The sequence below is a fragment of the Petaurus breviceps genome, unplaced genomic scaffold, assembly GCF_028583685.1.
Source record: "Petaurus breviceps papuanus isolate PSGF00001 unplaced genomic scaffold, PetGlider_PUasm1.0 171, whole genome shotgun sequence".
Taxonomy (NCBI): Eukaryota; Metazoa; Chordata; class Mammalia; order Diprotodontia; family Petauridae; genus Petaurus; species Petaurus breviceps.
In genome coordinates, this window is record NW_027185754.1 from 17,560,452 (window position 1) to 17,583,222 (window position 22,771).

General features: G+C 40.0%; 1 long non-coding RNA gene across 5 annotated transcripts in view; it reads right to left on the reverse strand.

Moving 5' to 3' along the window:
- Nucleotides 1–11,838: 11,838 nt before the first annotated feature.
- The window catches only part of LOC138157114 (uncharacterized), an 80,698-nt gene continuing 69,765 nt past the window's right edge, over nt 11,839–22,771 (reverse strand). For 2 of the 5 annotated variants that reach the window (XR_011167302.1, XR_011167300.1), the window contains exon 6: nt 14,992–15,592. This is a non-coding gene — a long non-coding RNA (uncharacterized lncRNA). Of the gene's footprint in view, nt 12,861–14,991; nt 15,623–19,906; nt 22,022–22,771 lie in introns of those variants that run through there. The other 3 variants (XR_011167303.1, XR_011167301.1, XR_011167304.1) reach the window with 3 other exon arrangements.

Sequence of the window (22,771 nt, forward strand, 5' to 3'; positions counted from 1 at the left end):
ACCACCAAGAAAGGAGTAAGCTGAAAGGGAATTTGGGTGGCTAAAGTCCCATCGATGCATCAGTAAAGTACCATAGACACACAGACAGGAGACTTCTGCTTACAACTCACAGAATAACTAGGTCATAAGTTAAGCACCCATTTGCCAGACTGTGGCAACAGAGGCAAAAACTACTCACTGCCCTTCCCTCAACTCCCAGATCAGGAACCAACCATGACACTTCCGACCTGGACACTATTCCAGCCCAAACCCATCCCCCTCAATAGATTCCCAGGAAGAATGCCACATTGGCCTGAGGGTTTCACCAGTGTGGTAACTGCTTCACAGAAAGCTCTGATTGGTTGATTCCGAAATTGGGATTCTGGGCAGGGTTTTATAAAAGGATAATGTATCTTTAAGCCTAGGTGCCCTTCAGGGAAATGTATTGGATAAATGTCTTCTGAAAAGCCTGTAAATATTCCATCGCCTCACTGTCATTACTACCATGAAATGATAATGAAGCATGAAAGAAATATAATTCCATATTCAGATGACAGCATTAGCCTCCATAAGCAAACTGAAATATTTATTAGTAAAATGTTCGGTATCTACGCCTGTAATCTAAAAAAAGGACAAAAATGTTTTATAATAAAAAAGAGATTGAATGCAGAGGTAAAATCTGGTTGGCTGGTTTTATTGCTTATTATTAAATCCTGGCAAAACAATTATTTTTTTCTTTTCATTAGTAAGGCACCCAAATTAAAACCATGCCCTTAGGCGGTGAGGTTTACAGTAGTGATTAAAAACAAGGAATGGTGATGCATGGGGTTTCTGACAATGGCCTAATCAAATTCATTCATATTGTTCAATCTTTCACTGACAAATATTTTTACAGTGAAATATACCAAACAAAGAATCCTATACAACAACTATCAATACAGAGAAATTAGGGAACCTTGTTATTATTTAAATAGTGAACTGATACAATGTTGCCATAATCCTGAATACAAACATTCTAGCTAATTAGGGTAATTATTGCCTAAATTGTGCTTAATTGTCTTATGCTGAATAGGATGCTTGAATGAAGCTTTTGGGGGGTTTCACAATGCATAGGAGTGATGGCTGCACTCCTTAGTCATAATTTAATAAGTTTTGATTGTATTTCCTATAAGTCAGAAAATACATCCTGGAGCAGGCAGAGAGGGATAAACGAGCCATACGCCTTGACCTCTGTTTCACCTTATTGAAAAAGGAGCGTAAAACCGTCACTTAGTGCAGTAACATCCGAGCGCTCGCTCGCATACTCTGAGAGCATTCCTTAAAGGAAGAGGAGGGAGGGAAAAAGGTCTTTGAAGTGAATGAAAAATTAGAAATTCAAGTGACCACGATCAATTCTGAAACACTGCACAAAATTAATTACAGTTTTGCATCAGAAGCAGGAATGTAGATTTCAGACAGTCGGTGTCATTTATCTCTAGCGGTACAATATACAAGGTGATTAAAAAGCCAAATCTGTTCCCACCTCCCAAGTCTAAGGCCTCTCAGAAGCTCTGAAGTACAAATGATTAACTCCAAATTATTCAAGGGATCCTACAGACGCCTTCGACTTGAATGGAATGTGTGGGAAGTCGCAGGAGCTACAGAGGGACAGATTTGCTGCACTTTATCAAAATCGAGGCTGACTATCGCTGACAGAATCCAGATAAATTGCATAGTAATCTGGCGGTTGCTGCGGAAAGCTTGCTCTGCAAAATCCAAATCTCTAATTTCTATCTGTTTTTAATTGCTTGCCTTAAATTTGCATTTTTATACAATTGGTTTAAAGGATTTATTCAGTTCTTTAGGCTACTCTGATCAAATTGTGTCCCATTTTGTATGGTGTGGCAGGGACCCGCTCGAGTTTAATAAGCAAACTGCAATGCCGAAGTATTTGTTACAACCCGACTAAGCATGCTTGCCTTCCCTGATCTCAGCACCGACCGCCCAAGTGACCCTCAGACCAGGAAGTCTTTGTGGTCAACCAAACCAGAGCCAACCCCAAAGAGCTCCCGGCTCCCGACCCCACCCCAAGCACTCTATACTTTTCATTCGCCTTTTAAAGCCCTGAGCAAAGAACAGATCATGCTCATTAGCCCTGTTTTGGAATAGGCAGGACTTGCGTGTGTTCAAAATACATCTTATTCTGTTGTCAAAACTAACTCGGTATTAGAAAGGCTGACAGATTTTCCACGACTTGGAGAACCCGCACATACTGTCTGTGTGTCACACACACAAGCTGGGCGCCTGCTTCATTTAACCCTGAGTTTGTATCTGACTTTATTAACACCAGAGATTGCCAAGTGAAAAACTGTCATTTCAAAATTTGTAAATTCAGCCTCATCTACCCACAAAGCAGTTTGTTCTGAACACTTTAGTTCTGGATTCGGGAGAGACCTCAGCTGTCATCAGCCCTACAGAAACCCCTTCTATTTCCCCAAGATGTTTTAAACACTTGTATAAAAAAAAATTTTTTTTTAAGATACATGTGTGTATCCTTTCTTTTCCTCACCTTCTTCCCTGAAGAAATCTGTATATACTTTTGGTGATAAGAAATTAGCAATTAAAACTGTCAGTCATAGCTGAGGGGTTTAAAAGAGTCTTACTGGGAGTATTCATAAGGATTCATAAATTTAGAACTAGAACAGGTCATCTTTTTGCTGTTTGTTAATGTCTGACCCTTCAGGATTTCATTTGGAATTTTTGCTATTTCCCTCATTAGCTTATTTTACAGATGAGGAAACTGAGGCAAAAGGGGTTAAATGACTTGCCCAAGGTCACATAGTTACGAAGTGTCTGAGGCTGGATTTGAACTCACGTGCACTATCCACTGAGCCACCAGCTGCCTCTATGAAGTCATCTGGTCTAATAATATTATCAGTGTGGAAACTGAGATCCAGAAAGGCTAAATAATTTACCCAAAATCACAGAAAGTATGGCAGAGAAAGGTAAGGTCCCTGAGACCCTAAGTCTAAATCCAATATTCTTTACAACTGCAAATGCTGGCCACCCATATCCTGACCTCTGACTAGATATCTGAAAGCAGCATCCAGGTATTCTCCGAAGCCTAGCATTTTAGCACAAGCCATAGTAGTAATAAAATTTAAGAATTTTATCTTTTTTTTGGCATAGCCTAAGGCATCTTGAACACATTTCATCCTCAAAATATCCTTATTTCCAGGGATCTTTTTTCCAATAAATAAACTGAGAATCAGAGTTTTTAGTACAAAAGAATAAACTTTCTGGAGTTCACACAGTAAATTCATGGTGAGACTAGAACAGGAACTCCAAAATCTTGTTCCTAGACAAGGCCTTTGACAACCTGGACTCAGGATGGATCAACTTTAGTGGTTAGTTACATGTTTGTCTACTAGACTGTTCATTACTTGGAGGGAAAGACAATGTCTCTCTTTCATCTTTATAGATTGCCCAGGGTCTAGTTCAAGGTCTCCCTGGAATTCAATAAACATTTAGTCAATGAAAGAATGAACAAACGAATGCATGAAGAAATGAATGGACAAACAAATGTGAGAGAAAGTTCTCTGTTTTGTGTGAGCTTTTAGAAATATCCCTGATCTGACATCCCCTTTCTGGTTGATCTCCATTCTACTTTACAGACTTTTCCCAGTTCCTTTGAATAGTTACCAGTGTCGTCTATTAGAAAAAGATGTGTTTAGCTAAAACTGGGTTCCCTCAAGCTGCTTTGTGCCAATGCCAATCAGTACCAATTGAGTAAGGGGACAGGGACCTCCACTTCTCCAAAGCCACCAATAATTCACTGCTGATTACCAGCCCTAGAAAAAAAATTGGCCTCACTCTCTAGCTTCTGCTTCTTCCCTTTGTCTCTCTCAGGATGTTAATACTGAGATTGGAAAAAGGATGAGAAGGAAACCTGCTCCAAGTCAGAAGCCCTTCAAAGGCCTGGTGTGACAACAGAATGCATCTTTCAGTGCAATCACTGGAAATAGCTGTTTCCTAGGCCTAGTGTCACAGATTTAGCTCTAGAGTGGATTTCTGAGTTCCCCTAGTCTAGATCACTCCTTTTACAGATGAGAAAACTGAGGCCATGAGAAAGGGGAAATTAACTTGCTGATCATATAGATTGTAACTGAGATTTGAATCTCAATCCTCTCCACATCCATCATTCTTTCCACTATACCAGTGTGGCTTGGTGGATGGAGCGCTGGAACCAGAATCAGGAAGAACGGAGTTCAAATACTGCCTCAGAGATTTAGTAACTGTGTGGCCTTGCTGAAGTCACTGTACCCACTGCCTGCCTCAGTTTCCTCACCTGCAAAAAAGGAGTAATAACAACACCTACCTCCTGGAGTCATAGTGAGGATAAAATGTGATCATATTCTAAAGTGCTTTGAAAACCTTAAAGTATTATATAAAATGCTAGTTATTATAGTTTATGATTAGCATTGTTATTATTACACCACACCCATCCCAACAGAAGGCAGAGTCAATTCAACAAATAGGGAGGGAGAGCACAGTACTAGGCATCATAGGGATATGAGAAGACTTAGCTTTAGTACAAAAGAGGATTACAATTTATTTCTAATTCATGGTCTTGCTTTAGGGGAGGGATGTAAAAAGAGGTTAGGTGTGACCAGGACCATGCTGGAGCCAGCTCTTCAGTTTATAAGAGCTGATGGTTAAATTTTCAGTATGAATACTTTAGAAATTTGCAAATGCTACAAACCAGTGTTTGATTTATTATATTGTTGATTGTCTAGACTTAAGAAAGTGATGGTAAAAATGTTAATAAAGAAGAATCATTTTTTAAAATAGGTTCAGTATACATTGTTGTTTTTTTCCTTAGAGAGCCAGTTATTAAGCATTTACCAAACACTCCTGAGTCTAACTCTTGGTATATGCAGAGGCTATACAGTAAATCTGAGGCAGAACCACTGACCTGGTTCTTCAAAGAATCACAAAATCTTTAAGTTGAAAGGAACCTTGACAGGGGTTCTTAACCTGAGTTCTATGAACTATTTTTAAAAAGTATTTTGATAGCTGAATTTTAATATAATTATTTTCCTTTGTAACCCAGTGTATTTTATTTTATGTATTTAAAAATATTCTGAGAAGGGGTATAAAGGTGTCACCAGACTTCCCAAGAGGTCTATGACAAAAATGTTAAAAACCCCTGGTCTAGAGCATCCCTAGAAGGGATCCATCATCTGACCTCTACTTGAAGACTTCCAGTGACAGGGAGCTCATTACCTTTCATTACACTTTTGGACAATTCTTTTTTTTTTTTTGCTTTTTGGAGGGCAATTGGGGTTAAGTGACTTGCCTAAGGTTGCATGGCTAGTAATTGTGTCGTGTCTGCTGCAGTATTTGAACTCAGGTCCTCCTAACTCCAGGGCCAGCACTCTATTCAGCTGTGTCACCTAGTCGCCCTACTTTTGGACAATTCCAACAGGCAAGAGGTCTTTATTTATATAAAGCCAAAATCTTTCTTTCTGCCACTTCTACCCATTGATCTTAGTTCTGTCCTTTGAGGCTTTCTTCTCCAGGCACAGGGGAACCCAATTCCCAAAGAGCTCTGGCTGAGACTGAATCAACGCCTTCAGGACAGGCTACCTCTCTTACTCCTGATTAAAATGTTTCAAAACTAATCACTCGCCTCAAGCTGTCAGGCAAAGGGCCCAAGGAGGAATTCTCTGCCTTGCCTTCCTGTGTCTTTTTTATTTCTTTTTCACTGGAATTTCTGTGTGCAGAGGAACTCAGGATGTGTTTACTGCTATAACCAGAGAAACTGATGCTGTCTTGGTCAGGGGACTAAAGAACAGCAGTTCACGGGTAGGGAGTGGGTTGAGAAGGGGAATTGCTCAGCTTTGGGACAAGTAGCACTAGAGAGACATTGGAGCCGATGGCCCCATTGCCCTCTGTAGCAGAAGGAACAAGAGGACAAGCTTGCAGGAAGGAAATTAAAAGCTACACAAGAATCGAGAGGAAGGGAAGCAGGATGATGAGGGGCCTCAAAACTACGCAATTCAGGGATTGGCCAGAATGAAGATATTTAGCCTGGAGAACCTAAGACTTAGGAAGAGCGTGATAGTTGAAGACCTTTGCAGGCCTCTTTGTGTAGCCTCAGAGGGGAGACCTGGGAACATCAGTGGGGGGTACACCAAAGCATATTTCTGCTGGATAGAAAGACTATTATCAATGATGGGAGTCTTCCAGAAGTGGACTAGGATGTCTTGGGGGTGGTGTAGAGGAAAGTATTAAGGCAAATTCTGGTAGACCACTTTGTGGGGCTTTGTAGAGAGGATCCTTAGTCATACTCAGTTTGGACTAGACAGCTTCTGACGTCCTAACCAGCACTGAGATTCTGTGAGTCTTGTTTTTCTAGCTAATGATTGAGAAACAGGGTAAAAAAGTGAACAGAGTGCTTAAATTGGAGTTAAGAAGACCTGATCTTGAATTTTGCCTCAGATACTTATCAGTTATATAGCTTGGGTATATCCTTTAGCCACTCTGGGTCTTAGCATCTTTATCTGTAAAATGAAAGGATTAGATTCTAACCATATCTAAGGCACGTTCCAACTTAACATCTATGATACTAGATTTTGAAAACTTGGAAAATTTTGTAAGGTCGAGTGAATTTCAGCAACATTTAACCATTAACTATTTAACTTTGAATCTACTTCATGAGTTTCAAACTATTCTGTAGAATTAAGAAACTTCATCACAAATTGGAAGTAACAATTTTCACTCCAGTCCCTTCAAATTCAAGAATGGACTACATCTCAATTTAATCTCAAAACTGAATCCTAATTGGGTACCTATCCAGCAAATGTTGACGATTACAGTTTAGGAGGAAGACTGAAGGGCAGGGCTGTAGAGTGGGTTGGCAGGTAGCTGATAATTGCAGTGTTATGGAAAACAATTGTTCAGTTACTTACTGGTTCAAGTCCAAGATTGGGGGGGAGGGGGACAGATCTGTAACAAGACTAGGTAACACATATTTCCTCACCAAGATGAGCCAACTGAGCACAGAGCAAGGGTGAAGGTCTGCCTCAGAGTAGTCATAAGGCAAGTGTCCTCCTAAGAATAAAAGCAACAGCCTGAGGATCCAGGAGGAAAACAAGTCTTGTAGATGGAGAACTCAAATGAATCTGTGATCTCATTAAATTCTGATAATTCTCTTCAATGATGCAAATCAAAGCCCAACCATGTCAGCCCATCCTCTGCAACCCTCATCCACATCCTCCCCAAACTTCACCACAGTTTGGAGTGTGGTCCACCCAACCAGCTGGGAGCATTTATCCATTTCTTGAGATATTGTGAAGATACCAGTAGAACACTCTGACCATACATCTGCCATCCCTGGCTCTCCACACACCACCAGCCCACTTTGTCTTTGTGTCTTACAGTCCTTTGACAGCACCCTTCGATGCTGTTCTTCCAAATTCCCTGTTGGTTATATGTTGCAGTGTGTTCACGCCCACCACACCCCTTTTCATTGTCTCGTGTGTGATGCACATCTTTGGTTCTTTGAAGCAGTGGTGTTTCTAAAGGTCTTGAAAGCCATACAGCAAAGAGGATGTGAAGCTTGGAGATCAGTGAATGTGCTCTGTAATTTCCTGAAAACAATTCAGTCTTTCTCCTCCTCTTTTTTCAACTCTGAGGCCAGGTCGGTCATTGTCCATATATATTGCCTATCCTAGACAGATACACTGTTAAGCAAGTTCCAAAAGCAGTCATCTGGATGCATGTTGAAATCCAGACCCTAGACATACTTCACCCATTTATGCTTTCCTGTGTGAATGGATAGATCAAATTATTTTGAATTATTTCAGATTTCTTCTAGGAGGCTCTGCCATGTCTTGGGACTTGCTGAAATCAAAACAATGTCATTCCCAAACAAGCGCATCTGGGGGACCCTCACTATACACAGTGGATTCCTCCTCAGCCTGAACTCTGTGCTGAGGAGGTTCTCCTCCATCATAGGGGTAATACTTTTGGCAGGCATACATATGTCTCCTGGTTTTATGCCTCAGTCAATGCTTATTCTCAGAAGATCACTGGAAAGGACCTGTACCTTGCAGGTTTATTTCTTTTGTTACATCTTCCAAGTAATTATATAGATGGAAAACACCTTGTTGTAAAAGAGCCTGGAAGACTCCCTAGTTGAATGCTTTTTCATAATCAGACAAGAAGCCCAATGGGATCTTATATTCTCTTTATCCTTCCATCAGTTGTGAGATGCTAAAGATGTGCTCCACAGTCAAATGTCATTTGTGAAAGCTTGCTTGTTCCTTACTAATGCTATCTTTGAGGATGCTCTCAACTAGTGTATAGGTGACCCTCAGTCAATCAACAAGGACGTATTAAGCGCCTCCTCTGTCAAACAAGAAGGAAGAGTTTATGCCCTTGCCCTCCGGATACTCACATTCTAATGGGAGAAGACAATCCATAAAAGAAGCTGAAGGAGAGGACAGGGAGAATTCCCCTATTCTGGGGGAGGGATAATGGAAAAGTCCAGAGGAGTTCATTATGATGGGAAATGGAGATGACTGGCCTGGGTGCCCACCCTACATGAAGGTTCCTACAAACCCTCCTTCCCTCCAAGTGAGAAGAGCCCTAGGGGAAAAATGTACTGAAGATGTATGAGTTCTGGAGTGGAAGTGATTTTCCAAGAGGAAGATTTTTTAAATAGTATTTTATTTCCCTTTCCAATTACATGTAAAAACAATTTTTAGCATTCATTTTCAAAAATTTTGAGGTCTACATTATCTCTTTCTCCCTCCCCTGCCCCTTTCCTGAGAAGTTAAGCAATTTTATATAGGTTGTACATGTACAATCATGTAAAACATATTACCATTTTGTTATTTTGTGGAAAACTTGAACCAAAAAAATAGAGTGAAAAATAATTTTCTTTGGTCTGCATTCGAAATCCACCAGTTCTTTCTCTGGAGGTAGATGTAGCATTTTTCACCATGAGTTCTTTGGGATTGACTTAGATCATTGTATTGCTGAGAAGAGCTAAGACATTCACAATGCATCATACAATGTTGTTGTTACTATGCACAATGTTCTGGTTCTGATCACTTCACTCTGTATCAGTTCATATAAGTCTTTCCAGGTTTTTCTGAAATCATCCTACTCATCATCTCTTATAGCACAATAGTTTTCCATTACATTCCTATACTACAACTTGTTCAACCATTCCCCAATTGATGGCCATCCCCTCAATTTCCAATTCTTTGCCACCACAAAAAGAATTGCTACAAATTTTTTTTTATAAATTGGTCCCTTTCCTTTTTTATCTAGGAGGAAGATTGTTAACACTGTATATAGCTAGGAAAGTATCATATAGGTTGGGAGTTATGGTTTTTTGGTCACTTTCTTTTAACCAGTAAAGTTTGAGGTTTTTCCCACGCCTCCTTTGGATACCTTTTAAAATAGTGTTTCAATGTCATCACAATTGTATCACCTCCAGCTGAATCTCCTCTATACATACCTAGCTGTGTGGCCCTAGGAAAGTCCCTTAACTGCTGTCTGCCTCAGTTTCTTTACCTCCCAGGTAGGTGCTCAGGTTATGAGGATCAAATGAGATAACAAATGTAAAAATACTTTGCAAACCTTAAAATTCTATATAAGTGTTACAATGATTATTATCATTACTATTATTGTCACCATCACTATTATTATTATTATTATTATACTTGGTCCAATCTATTTGTTTCTCCCATTTTTTGTGCTTTTTAATGTTGTTTCTACTTCTTCTACAACCATCTCAGGGACTGTGATTTAGGATCTAAGTATGATGGTACCACTATCCTTGATGGAGAAAACAGTGAATTGTAATAATTTTTGCAAATACTTTCCATAATGGAGTATCTCTATAAAATGCATTCTTTTTTAAATAGACCCAGCATCCTAAGGACTTTAAGGCCCATTGGCAAAAATTTTTGTTTCACCCCCAAGAATCCTTTGAATTTTAAAGAAGGAAGTATAATCGAGGTGGATAGCTCCTTTGTCATGGACATCCCATGTCCTCATAGAGTCCAAGATATACGTTCAGCATCTTGTTTCTCCATTTCCTTTGACACTATTCCTTTGCTCCAAACAAGAAAGCAGCTATAATGTTCATGCTCTTTTAATCAGGCTTCCAACCAAGCCTGGGGCCTTTTGAAAACAGTTTTGCTACATTTCCAGAAGTAGACACAATTTCAATTTTTGATCCAGTGAAGGTCGAGAGAATGCTTCTTTGGAGAAAAACAGTGTGGTTCCAAAGACTTTTCAGGAGCAACATCTGGAGGGGGGAGGGTCCTGTCACCCACTAAGTCTCTTATTCTTGTAAGTAGCATCAGGTCATATTAAGCATTCACTGGGTTAAAAACATAATCATGCCTCCTTTCAGTCTGTGTAACAGCAGCCTAAATGCCCCAGGCTTGATTGGAAGCTCAGTTACATTATACAGCAGCGCAAGAGAAATACGTGAAGATAAAGGATCCCATGTATTGTAGGTTGACCACCTGATCTGTCTAAACACAGGGCCAGGCCTTCAGGCAAGCAGTAAGCGCACTGAACTGGGAATCAGGCTACCTGGATTCCTGTGTGTCTATTAATTAGCTATGTTAAGTGGCTTGGCAATGATGATACAGTGAAATAATGGATGTGAGAGGGCTTTGTAAACTCTAAAGGACCCTACAAATGTCAGCTATGATTATTAGTATTAAAATTAGATAATTGCAAAATCAGCAGAAAAGAAAATCCTCCTCCCTTCTCCCCATGGGGCCCCCTGAAACTGCTTGAGCAGAACCTCCTACCTACAATTCCTTGCCTTCTGGAGGAGGGGAGAGGAGAACCAGAAAATGCCTGAAGTAGGCTGTGCTACATTTTAAACTAAAGTTCAATAGAGCAGATTGGGGATCCATGCTATTGACTCCTTCACGAGCTTTCCTTGATGGATTGATGAATCCAATAGAGGGTATTAATAGGGAAACTGCCCTGTCAGAGACAAGATGAATGACTGCCTCTGCTGAAGGTGACAAACACACAGAGAACACACATCAGGTCCTTTTGAAAGAAACATGTTGAGCTATGATTTAAACTGCAAGGATGCACGTTCAGAGGATGGAGTTAGTTCCTAGAAGCCACCATGACAACGAGGTACATTTTGCTTGACACTAAGGTCACTCCTTTGGGAGAAAACAGGAGAATAAAGACCCTGTATGGATTGAAAAGAACAGCCACAGAGATCCCACTTGTGATCCTGGACGCTTAGAAGGGGCTTCCAGGAACTGAACATGAACAAAGTCATTTCTAGCCTCAAGTAGTTATCCAACAGCTTACTGACTATGAATCAGTCATCCCAAAAGAATATCAAGAGTCATCAGCAGTACTTACAAAAATTAAGCATCTCTTAGGTATGTTTCACTAAAACAAAACAAAAGGATCTAGGGGTCATCATGGACTTTCACGATACTGGCCTGTGTGAATAGTATAGTTACTGTCACAACTTAGATTTTTATAAAATTTTTTTTAGATTAGATTTCTTTCTCTCACCCAGGCTGGAAGTACAGCAGCCACTTACAGGCCCAATCCCATTGCTGACCAGCACAGAAGCTTTGACCTTCTCTGTTTCCAACATGGACTGGTTCTCCACTCCTTAGGTAGACTGTTGGTTCCTGACTCCAAGGAGTCCACCATATTAGTGCCAGATTTAAGTATAGATACCCAATCAGCTTAGCCCATTGCAAAAGGAGCTCAAGTGATCCACCAGCCTCAGCCTTCCTAGGAGTTAGGACTTCAGGCCTGTGGCACCAGATCTAGTGTTTTTTTTTCTTTTAAGCGTTATTAAGGTCATCCATTTTTAACCGTCTTCCTACTCACCAAGAGTAAAACTGTTTGTCCTCACCCTCTAACAGACTTGCAGTTAGAAAGTGCTTATAAAGCCTTGTAAATATCCAATTTCCAAACTATATCCCTTTTAGAATCATCTTAGGGGCTTCCCTTTCAATAAACCAAATGTTGCCAGGGTCTGAGGTTGTCCAACTATATCAACCCTAAGATTCTTTATGGTCTCTCATGCTAATGAGTAAGAAGGGAAAAGAAAAATTCCAGGCTTTATGATATATTTGTTACAAGCAACAAGACACCCCCAAAATATGCCTTACTTCCTTTGATCTTCACAACAGCACTGTGAGGTAGATAGTACAAGTATTGTGATCCTTATTTTATAGATGAGGAAACTGAAGCTCAAAGATAGTAGAATAGAAACTCTTTGAGGACAAGAATGGTTTCTTTTCACCATCTCCATTTAATAAATTGTTGTTGAATTGAATTGAAAGCCAGTGGTCCTATGGAGTAGCCAGTCTTCTCACTCTAATTCCAGTTAACCCCAACTCAATATCAATTGTTCCACTGTGTCCTCCCCTGGTATTAGGCCAATAAAACCACACATGCACATTTTGAGTGGAAACTCAAGAAAGATCTCTACTTGAATAGTCTCCACCCAGAGCCCCAGATCTGGAGATTTTTTTCTCTCTCAGAAGAGAAATTTCACTGCCAGCAAAGATTCTTCTCTGCAGAATATGCTTTGTCCTTGCCCGGACAGATAAAGGGTTATGTTAAAGGAACCTCTGGCTGCTTGCCACTCGCTGAGCTAGAAAAGAAGGGATTTAGTCAGCACTGACTCCTCTACCCCAGTTCTGTTGCCTCCTACCCTTCTCCCTACTTATCTCCTAGGTTAGGGGTACAGGGCTATTGATTTCCCAGCAGCACCTCTGGCCATGGGAGCACATCTCACTAATGAGATGGGACTGCAGTAGTTGTCTAGTCGTTTCCCCCAAGTGGAAGATGCCAAAGGCAAAAGCAGAAAGCTGTAAAAGAAAAGTAAATTTCAACATAAGCACTACTTTTCAATCACCCACAAACCATCTTGTTCTACCTGTCTTTCAATGACATACAGGCATCCTTACAGTCTTGCTAAAGTCTGGTGTTGGATTGTTGAAAGAATGGAACACCTGAAGGAGATTCCTATGGCAATTAGTTTTCCCATGGATTGACTTTGTAATTGTTCTTTAAGCAACAGTCAGGAGAATTTCAAAGATTAATGAAGGATGCAGGAGGTAGCAGTGGCCTAAGAGTCAAATGTTCTCATATTTTCCTCATCTGACCCCCTTTTGGAAGAAGATTATATAGAGAAGGGGGACTGTACAAACGCATACAATTGATGTAGTTAGGTATCTGGGTAAAGTTGAGCTCAAAGAACCTGAGTTCAAATTTCAATTGTGCTACTAATTATCTGTGTGACTTAGGACAAGTTAATTCAACTCTTTTGGCTTCAGTTTGCTCACCTACTAGATGAGGGAATTGATTAAGTTCCTTTAATAGTAATGTAATTTGATCCCTTTGTATTGGCAAAGGTAACAGGCACTTAGCACTTAATAATTAATCAAGCCTCTGTTAAAGAAACAGAAGGTATGAATCCCTGTTGCTGACATAACAGGAAGGGGTTGGCTGAAACAGGAAGGAGCTAATGCCATATGTGTGTGTATGTGGGTGTGTGTGGCAAGCTTTGTGGAGGCTGCTGCTGAGGGGGATGCTGAAGAGGAAAGGCCCCCCAAGCTGGAGAGAATGATTTTGATTCTGGGAACCAGCTGGAGCTTCTGCTGAGGAGCTGCTGGATCCGAGGGCCAGCCAGAGCTTCTGGGAGCTGCCGAAGACTTCCAAGGACCACCTGGAGCTACCGCAGACTGAAGAAGCATGACTGTGATGCTGGTACATTGTGTGAACCTGTTTGTGGCTTTGTTAAGCTTTAACTTCCTAGAAACAGAGACTGTGAAGGATTTAAAGTGGACTGGACACTGAGCTTCAGCGTGGAACAAGAAGTGCTCAGAGAGCTGGACAAGGACCTGGGAGCTGTCTGCCTTTGAAACCAAGTGACAGTTTGGTGAATCCAGGTAGAATCTGGGACCATGGAAGGGGATCCAGGGAATCTGAGAGACCACCCCAGTCAAGCTGAAAGATGACTTTACTTGGATATTGTGTACTGACTGAGTAATTGTAATTTACTAATGACCTAGGGGTAAAGGGCTTATATATTTTCTGATGATTGACTAGTGAATGATAATTGAATAGTGACTGATTTGTAACTTAGTGTGCCTCATGAGTGGAAAAACTTGACTATTGTACTTTGTGTCCCTTAAGGAGGCAAGCCTCCTTAAGGATGACTGAATGATTGAGATGATTGAGTTATTAAATGATTATTCTTTTTTCAAAACTTTGTGACCACTGTGGTGAAAACTATGTGGCCATTTTAGTGATAAGCTGTTATGAATGCTGTATTTTGATTTTCTGTGATAAGTTGTAACATTGTGAATGTTGTACCTTGATGCTCTGTGAATGTTTTGCTCTGATTTGTTATTAAATAGAGTGTTCACTATACTATGTAATCAGAATCTTAAAAGCGTGAACAGTAGCTGATCCTGTTTGGCTTTACAATTCCCATTCAGCTTTTCCTGTTACTTCATGTAGGTACAGGAATGTCATCTTCCATGAGACCCATGTTCTTGTCTAAAGACTCGCTCTAGAGTCCAGGCTCTGAAACTAAAGAACTAAGAAATATCTCTACAGAAAGCTGTCAAAAGGAAAATAAAGGACAAGGCACAGAGGTTTCAGATCCTGAAAAAGAGAGGTAGCAGTAGAGAAAAAACTAGTTTTGAAATCAGACCTGGGCTCAAGTTCTTCCCCTAACTCAGGCAAATTGCAATCTCTTAGTACCTCCTGCTGATTCTCTAAGACTATAAGTTGCAGAGAGGAGCTGATCTGCATTGATGGAGCGAATTTCTTCCCTTGGAAATCTTTATGCCAAGGAAATCAAAGATCCTGTCCAAAAAGTGAAAAATGTTGGTAGTTAAACTTTAGAAAAGTTGCTTGGGAGAACATTGTACACAGTAACAGCCACAGTCTGCAATGACCGACTTTGATAGACTTATTTTATCCCTTCTCAGCAATACAAGGACCTAAAACAATTCCAAAGGACACGTGATGGAAAATGCCATTCACATCCAGAGAAAGAACTATGGAGTCTGAATGCAGAGGGAAGCAAACTATTTTCTTTTTTTGTTTTGTTTTTTCTTTCTCATGGTTTCTCCTATTTGTTATAATTCTTCTATACAAATGACTAATGTGAAAATACGTCTAATAGGAATGTATATGTAAAGCCTATATCAGATTGCAGGACTTCTTGGGGAGGGGAGAGGAGGGAGGGGGAAATATTTTAAATTTATGGACATAAATGTTGAAAACTAAAAATAAATATTTTTTTTAAAAGTTGCTTGGGAAAAGTTATGCAATTTACTTACCTGAACATCTTAAAACAAGAAAAAGACAAAACAGGAGAGTTTCAGTCTTATCTTGCCTAGGGTAGGGCATGGACAAAGTGGGGAGTGGACTGAGGCCCAAAAATATGCAGTAACTCCCTTGAGGTTATAGAGGTGGCTTTAGCAGAGCTGGGATTTTACCTGGATGACTTCTGGAGACTCTGTCCCAATCTTTAACTCTCCAGACACAGGATCTTGCAATTCCAGCATCATAGAATTTATTTCTCCTTGAAAGCAGAATCAGAGGATCACAACATCTAAGAGTTAGAAGGGAGGCCCCATCTAGAACAATCCATAGATATAATCTCCACTATAACCTAACCCATTAGTGGCTATCCAGACTTTGCTTGAAGACCTCCAAGGTACAGGGAAACTCATTCTCTTTTGAGGCAACCTGTCCCACTTTTGGACAATTCTAATGGTTAGGAAGTTTTTCCTGACATCAAACCAAAATTTGCTCTTTTCCAGTTTCCACTAATTGCCTCAAGTTCTTTGCTCTGAGATCAAACAGAAGTCTACTCCCTCCACCACATTACAGTCCTTCCAATAAGTATATTTTCAGGATTATATTTCAGTATTTATAAGTACTTTAAGACAGCTATTGTGTCTCCCCCAAGTCTTCTCTCAGGGCTAAGCATACCCAGTTTTTTCAAATGATCCTGATATGACTTAGACACTCTTTACCATCCTGGTTGCCTTCCTCTAGACACTTCCAACATCCTTAAACCAGGGTCTCCTGAACTGAACACAATAATGAAGGTGAAGTTTGGCATTGGTAGAATACAATGGGACTATCACCTCTTGTAGCAACAACCACACTGGCATGCCCAGGATGGCTGCTAGCACATATGTTTTACTAGGAAAGATAGCTGTTCAAGGGGTCAACAATCTTTCTTATATTCATTAGTTCAGGGAGAAAATCAGCACCCTGAACTCCAGAGAAATACAAATAAAGTAGAGAAAATACAGGCAGAGAAATAAAGACCAACAGACAGGGCTTCTGTCTGAGAAATTAGCACAGATCAAGACAGATTCAACTGTCTGACCAAGGCAATATATACATAGTTACCAGAGAGAGAGAAGAACCAATATCTGGGTTTTTAAAACCCAGGGGGTTCCTTAATAGGTATCCAGAGTCTCATCAGGTCAAATCACAAAAACTCTTCCAATGAGTGAGCCTCAAAGCAAAATGCTAATTTCAGAATATATATAACCTGCTTAGGGCCACAGGGTATCACAACCCTCATGACTCAATGCCTAATTAGAAATTAACAAAAGGTGTCAAAACCTTCCTAAAAGCAAGCTTCCCTTAATGGGCTTTACCTGAGACCTATTAATGGGCAGGGAAGACCTTAAATCCCATTAACTTTACACCTGGAAACTGGTTTCCTCTGCCTCTCTTAATGCTGCCTAATATTGCATTAGCTTGTTGGACTACCACATCACACCACTGACTGACATTGAGCTTGTGGTCCACTAGAATCAACAGATCATTTTCAGAACAATTATTATTGATGTCTCCTCCATCTTATACTCATGATGTAATCACATTTACTAGTTCATTCAGGACCTAAGTATGTAGTTCATTTGGGCCAAATGTTTTGAATTTATTAAGAGCAACTAAATGCTTGCTTACTTCACCTTCAGTACCAACTCTTCATTAGTCAATTTGGTTTAGATTTCCAGTGCAAAAACCCACCCAAACAACCTACTCTTCTTGCCCTAAGCTTCCCTCCGCAGCCTCAATTCACTCTGAGCTTTAGCACTGCTCCCCTATTTTTACAGGCACATGCCATGCTTTTATATACATCTTCATTGTCTGACTTTATTTCAATTTTCTATACCTTTTTTTTAAAAAATCTAAGTTGCTTGGTCAGTTCCCTAGGAATCTCAATTGGTCTCTTTAGACAACTCCCATCTTTCCTCCTCATTGGGACTGTATTTCTTTGTATCTTTCATTTTTGAGCACCCCTCACTCATCCTATATCCTATATCACCCCAGCCTCCCTGGCCCTGCCCTGCCAGCACATATCTCATGAATGTCTTCATCTAGCTTAGGCCCCAGTGATAGGACTCCAAGAGCCTTTGCTGGCATCAAACAGAAATAAGTTATTTGATTTGTCCTGTACCACTAGCACCCAGCACAGTGCTTGGTACATAGTAAGTACTCAGTAAATGCCTACTGAATGAATGGAAACCCATGCACAGAACCAAAGTCCTCACTCCAAGAAATCGTCCTCTGTGCCACCAGCCAGGAGATGGGTAATCATTAAGTTACCCAAGGAAGATCATATCTTTTTTTTTTTCCTTTTAAAAATGTTATTTCAAAGATGCCATCAGGAAGCAGGCCCCCAAAATGAGTACAACATCTTTAATTTATGATTATCTTTAATTTATCTTTTACAAAGATTTTTTTTTTTGTTTTCTTTTTTTTCTTTTGCAGGGGGAAGGCAGGGCAATTGGGGTTTAGTGACTTGTCCAAGTTCACACAGCTAGCAAGTATTAAGTGTCTGAGGCTGGATTTGAATTCAGTTCCTCCTGACTCCAGGGCCAGCCCTCTATTCACTGCGCCACCTAGCTGCCCCATCAAAAATTTTTTTTTGTAAAGTTTATTAGACCATTTGGCTATCAAATAGAGGAACCAGTTTGAAGAGTTAAAATCAACTCTAGGTTCTGCTGAATCTTCCTTCCTTTCATGAGATTAAACTGTACTTACCACCCAATCGCTTCCTCCATCGTTGAAAACTCAAGAGAGTTAAAGACACAGTACCCTCAAACAGAAGGGGCAAAAATAAAATAAAATAAAACAGCCTCCTACAGATACTGTCACCCTAATTGGCACTGAAGATAAATCTACCTAGGAAGGGGAGATTAAAAGCAGGTGTCACACAGAGCATCTGACACTTTCCAGAACTGCTTATGCATCTCACACTTCTGCATTCCACTTTGGAAGTTCTTCAAATACATGCTTGGAGTATGGGGGACTGCTTTAGAAAAACAAAACTGCAATTGTCTGACCAATAAAAAGCATTGCTGTATGTAATCCCAGTAATAGATTTTTAAATCCTCCATCCTGGCACACTGTTATGTATTCACGGTTATTATCTGTCCACTTCCAAATCTTAAGAGGGTAGATTGTTTAAAGATTTGTTAGCTATGAACTCCTTTTAAAAAGAGAGAGAGAGAGCAAGGTAGAAACTCCAGGCTAATTGAAAAATAGCGTTTTATCAGATTCTCCTCTGATTTTATATTGTAATGATTGTACTTAAGGTACTCTCAATACTTCAATAAATAGTGAAATTAAAAAAATAACATCTTTAGGGCTTTGCAGAAAGTGCGGCTGTTAACAATTTATACTGTTTTTTTTAACCATTATTTTCTTATATTTCCCACAATGCCTCACATCAGAAGCAAACAGAAACTGAATGATTACCCCAAAGTGTGCTAGATGAACTGGAAAAAGTCTATTCAAACAAAGCTCATTAGTTTTGATACCTCCAGGGCTATGACAAATTAAGCGGCTGGTGAGTATGCCTGCAGACAAAAGGATGATGCAAAAAATTAGGGCTGAGCTAGGCACTGTGTCAATAAATTCTACGGGAAAAGGTAAAAATTACAATTGGAGCTAAAATGGAATACCTTTAAGGAGCATGTACAAAATAGATCATCCCTTTTTCCTTAAGTACATTTGTGAGCCGCTATGCTATAAATAATGAAGGCGCCTCCGAGCGGCTACTCCGGAGGGGCCCTGTTGGCCCAGGTGTGCTGGAGTGGATGGCTGCTGAAACATGCCTTCAGTCCTCAGGAAAGAGTTTGCTTTGCTCTGGGCAAAGTTGTGCTGGACCCAGAGGCAGAGTCAAGGTTTTCAAAGTCAAAAATCTCTGGGAACTCAAAAAGGTCATCTACTGAAGTCTAATACATCTACCAAGAGAAGGACCCCACATCATCTTCCTCCAGGATCAGACAGAGGTCTAATATTCCTTCAAAAACTCTTCTCCCCCACCATGGTAAATTATGTGTGTAAGTCACTTCTGAATATCTTGGTCTGGATTAGGCCTCAGCAAAATATATATATATATATATATATTATCCTGGCATATAAAATGTAGCCAGGTATAGCAGAAAAAGCTGGGAATTAGAACTTCTGTGCCTTTATATTAGCTGCCCCCTGCCCCTCATGCCTGGAATTATTTTGTATTTATTTCTGTTTACTCTCTTTATATTTATTCTGTATTACTTTTATATGTCTTGATTGTTTCCCTTTTTAGAATATAAGTTCATTACAAATAGGGGTTGTTTAATTTTTTATATTTATATCCCCAGAGGCTGAAATGGAGTAGGCACTCGATAAATGCTCCCTGGGGGGCGGCTAGGTGGCACAGTGAATAGAGCACCGACCCTGGAGTCAGGAGGACCTGAGGACCTGGGTTCATATCTGGCCTCAGACACTTAACACAAAAAATAGCCATGTGACCTTGGGCAAGTCACTTAACCCCAATTGCCCTCCAAAAAGCAAAAGTAAATAAATAAATGCTCCCTGATTGTTTGACTAATAGGCTGAGTCAGAGGACCTGAGCTCAAATTCCAGCTTTGTCATGTGAACTTGGGAAAATGACTTCTTTTCTCTGGGCCTCTATTGCTTCACCTATAAATGGAGGGAGTTGGGCGAGATGAGATCTGCAGTGAGATGAGATCTGATCTAACTCTAAAGCTATGATCCCACAAATTGCTTGTTCTGCAGAGGTAAGCCATTGTGCACAGAAGTTAATATCGCCAGCTAGAAGTTCAAGGATTCCCCAGAGGATATGTCAGAAAGAGACTTTTGCCCTTACTTAGTATATACCAGAAGCCTGTGCAACTGTAGTCACTGGTATATGACTTGATAGATAAGTCTAGAGAGTTGCCTGAGACACATCCAGGTGAAGTAAGCTGCCCACGGCATCAGTGTTACAATGGGAAGCCAGTTTTCTTCACTCCAAGCCTAGCATTTCATCCATTATGTCACATTGTCACTATGTCCTTTATTTATGGCAGAACAAACAGATCTGCAATCTTTCTCTAATTCAAGGGCTATGTTTGTGTCTCAGAAAAGAGGTGGGAGGCCCTTAACTAGGGCCTTCTCCTCATCTCAGCTACCCAAATTTTCTAGATTATCTTTTACATAAGGGAATAAAAACCCTACATGGATCAAATCTCAATAAACTGAGTTGAAATCACTAAATCTTCGCCCAGTGAGTCTTTATTACAAGTTTAGAGGGTTTAACCTCTAGTGGGTATAGTGTATAAATGTACTGTCGAATAGTTAGTTCCACCAAGGTCTTCCATAACATTTCTGATATGCTTCCTTGTATACAGTGGTAGGCAGAGCCTAGGAACATGACCTCGAGTCTCACAGAAAACATAAGCTACCTGGTACAGGTGTAAATGGCAAAAGAAGCTCCAACTATCCTATGGGAAAATTTGCATTTAAAATTCCTAACAATACACCTTCTCTCTTCTGTTTCTATATAATACCTGGTCTGGCCCGGAATTGGTGTGGGGATCCATGACATTACTTTGTCCTGCTGTCAGCCAGGACATGTGATCTCTTATGAGTATACTCCTCCAATTAGCCTAATTAACCCTACTAAACTAATGAATAACCAAGCCAGTATGCGCCTCCCTTTCATTTGGCACCTCAGTATTCTCTTGAATCCTATAATTGGTATAATTAGAGCAGAATAGATCTGCCCCCTTACATCTTGTTGAATTTATAGAGTATTCTATAGGTAATTTGGGTTATCTTTAGCAAGCCCATATCTTTGAGTGTTTGGTTAAACTTCTCTGGGCTTCTTCAGGCTCTGCTCCCCTAAACCTTGAAGGGATTGCTTGGGTCACTGCCCAGTCTATAGCTCCCAATAATCTCAGATACTGAGGGTGACAAACCAATCTAAGGTTTCACAGCTTCAGAAGATGACAAGGATTGTGTTAAAGAATTAGAAAATGTCAGACTTGAAATCAAGCTCAGAGATCTAGACTAACCTGTTTAGTCTAACATATCCACAGTGATGAGAAACTCTCCCTTCCAGGGCAGGCTATTCCATTGTGGGGTAGTTCTATTTGTTAGGAAGATTTTTTTTCTTAAATCAAGCCATAATATGCTTCTTCCTGACTTCTCCACTGTACCTAGATTTATCCTCTGAGGCCAGTCAGAACAAGTCTCATCCCTTTTCTACACAAGAGCTCTTCAAATACTTGAAGATGACTATCTTGGCCCCTGTGCTCACACCACCCAACTACCAAGTCTCTCCTTCAGGTTAAACACTCCAATTTCTTTCATCTCACAATTCTGATAATCCTTTTCTGGCCATGTCACAGCTTGTCAATATCTTATCTAAAATATAGAACCTAGAACTGAACACTTTGTTCTGGAGCAGAGCAGAGTAAACCTGGTCTCTTACCTTCTTGTTCTGGCCTTTCATTCATCAAAATATAAATGCCAAGAGTTTCTAAACTGATTTCGTATTTGGTAACCATTCATAGCCATTTTTTTCTAACCCTTTCACATGGATTTTTTTTGTTACAAGCTATTTTGGTACTCTTTAAAGTCCAGGGGCAGGTTTGTGATAGGATCTTAACAGATATGATCACATGTAGTCCTTGAGCAGCCTTCACATCTGTAGTGGAAAGAAAATACATCACAAACCATTGTCAGAAACACTCAGCAAGTCTAGTCAACATTAAATATGAATCTAGATTGTTATGGGGGGAGAATAAACTTTGACCTCTTTGAATCCCAAGAGCTTAGCGTAGTGACTGGCACATAGTAAGCACTTAATTAATGTTTGTTGACTGATCGACTGACTTCTGAGTAGTATTATTCCCTCAAGTATAGACATATCATGTTTTTGTAGTCTTTTAGCCATGGACATCCAAAAGTCAATTAACCCCTAAGAGCAATTCCCAGGGAATAAAATGAGCTTGACTTGGGAATTTATCAGACCAAAAAGCAGGTATTGATTAGCCCTAATATTATGGAATTGAACCAACATATCCCAAATCAAAAGATAAAGGACAAATTCAAGATGGGGGTGGCATGGTTAAATCATACTTTGACTGAAAAAGATCTAGGTATTTTTTGGTGGACTGGAAGTTGGATATGAATTAACCATATGATATAGCAGCCATAAGAAGCTAATGAGATCTTGAGTTGCATTAAGAGAGGCATAGCTTCCAGAAATAAATAGGTAATAGTTTTGCTATATACTATTCTCTTCAGACTATATCTGGCATATACTGTTCACTTATGGGCACCATATTTTAGTAAGAACAATAATAAACTGGTAAGTGTCTAGAATACAACAACCAGGATTGGGAAGGACCTTAAGTCTATGCCATAAGAAGATCAGTTGAAGGAGTGGGAGAGA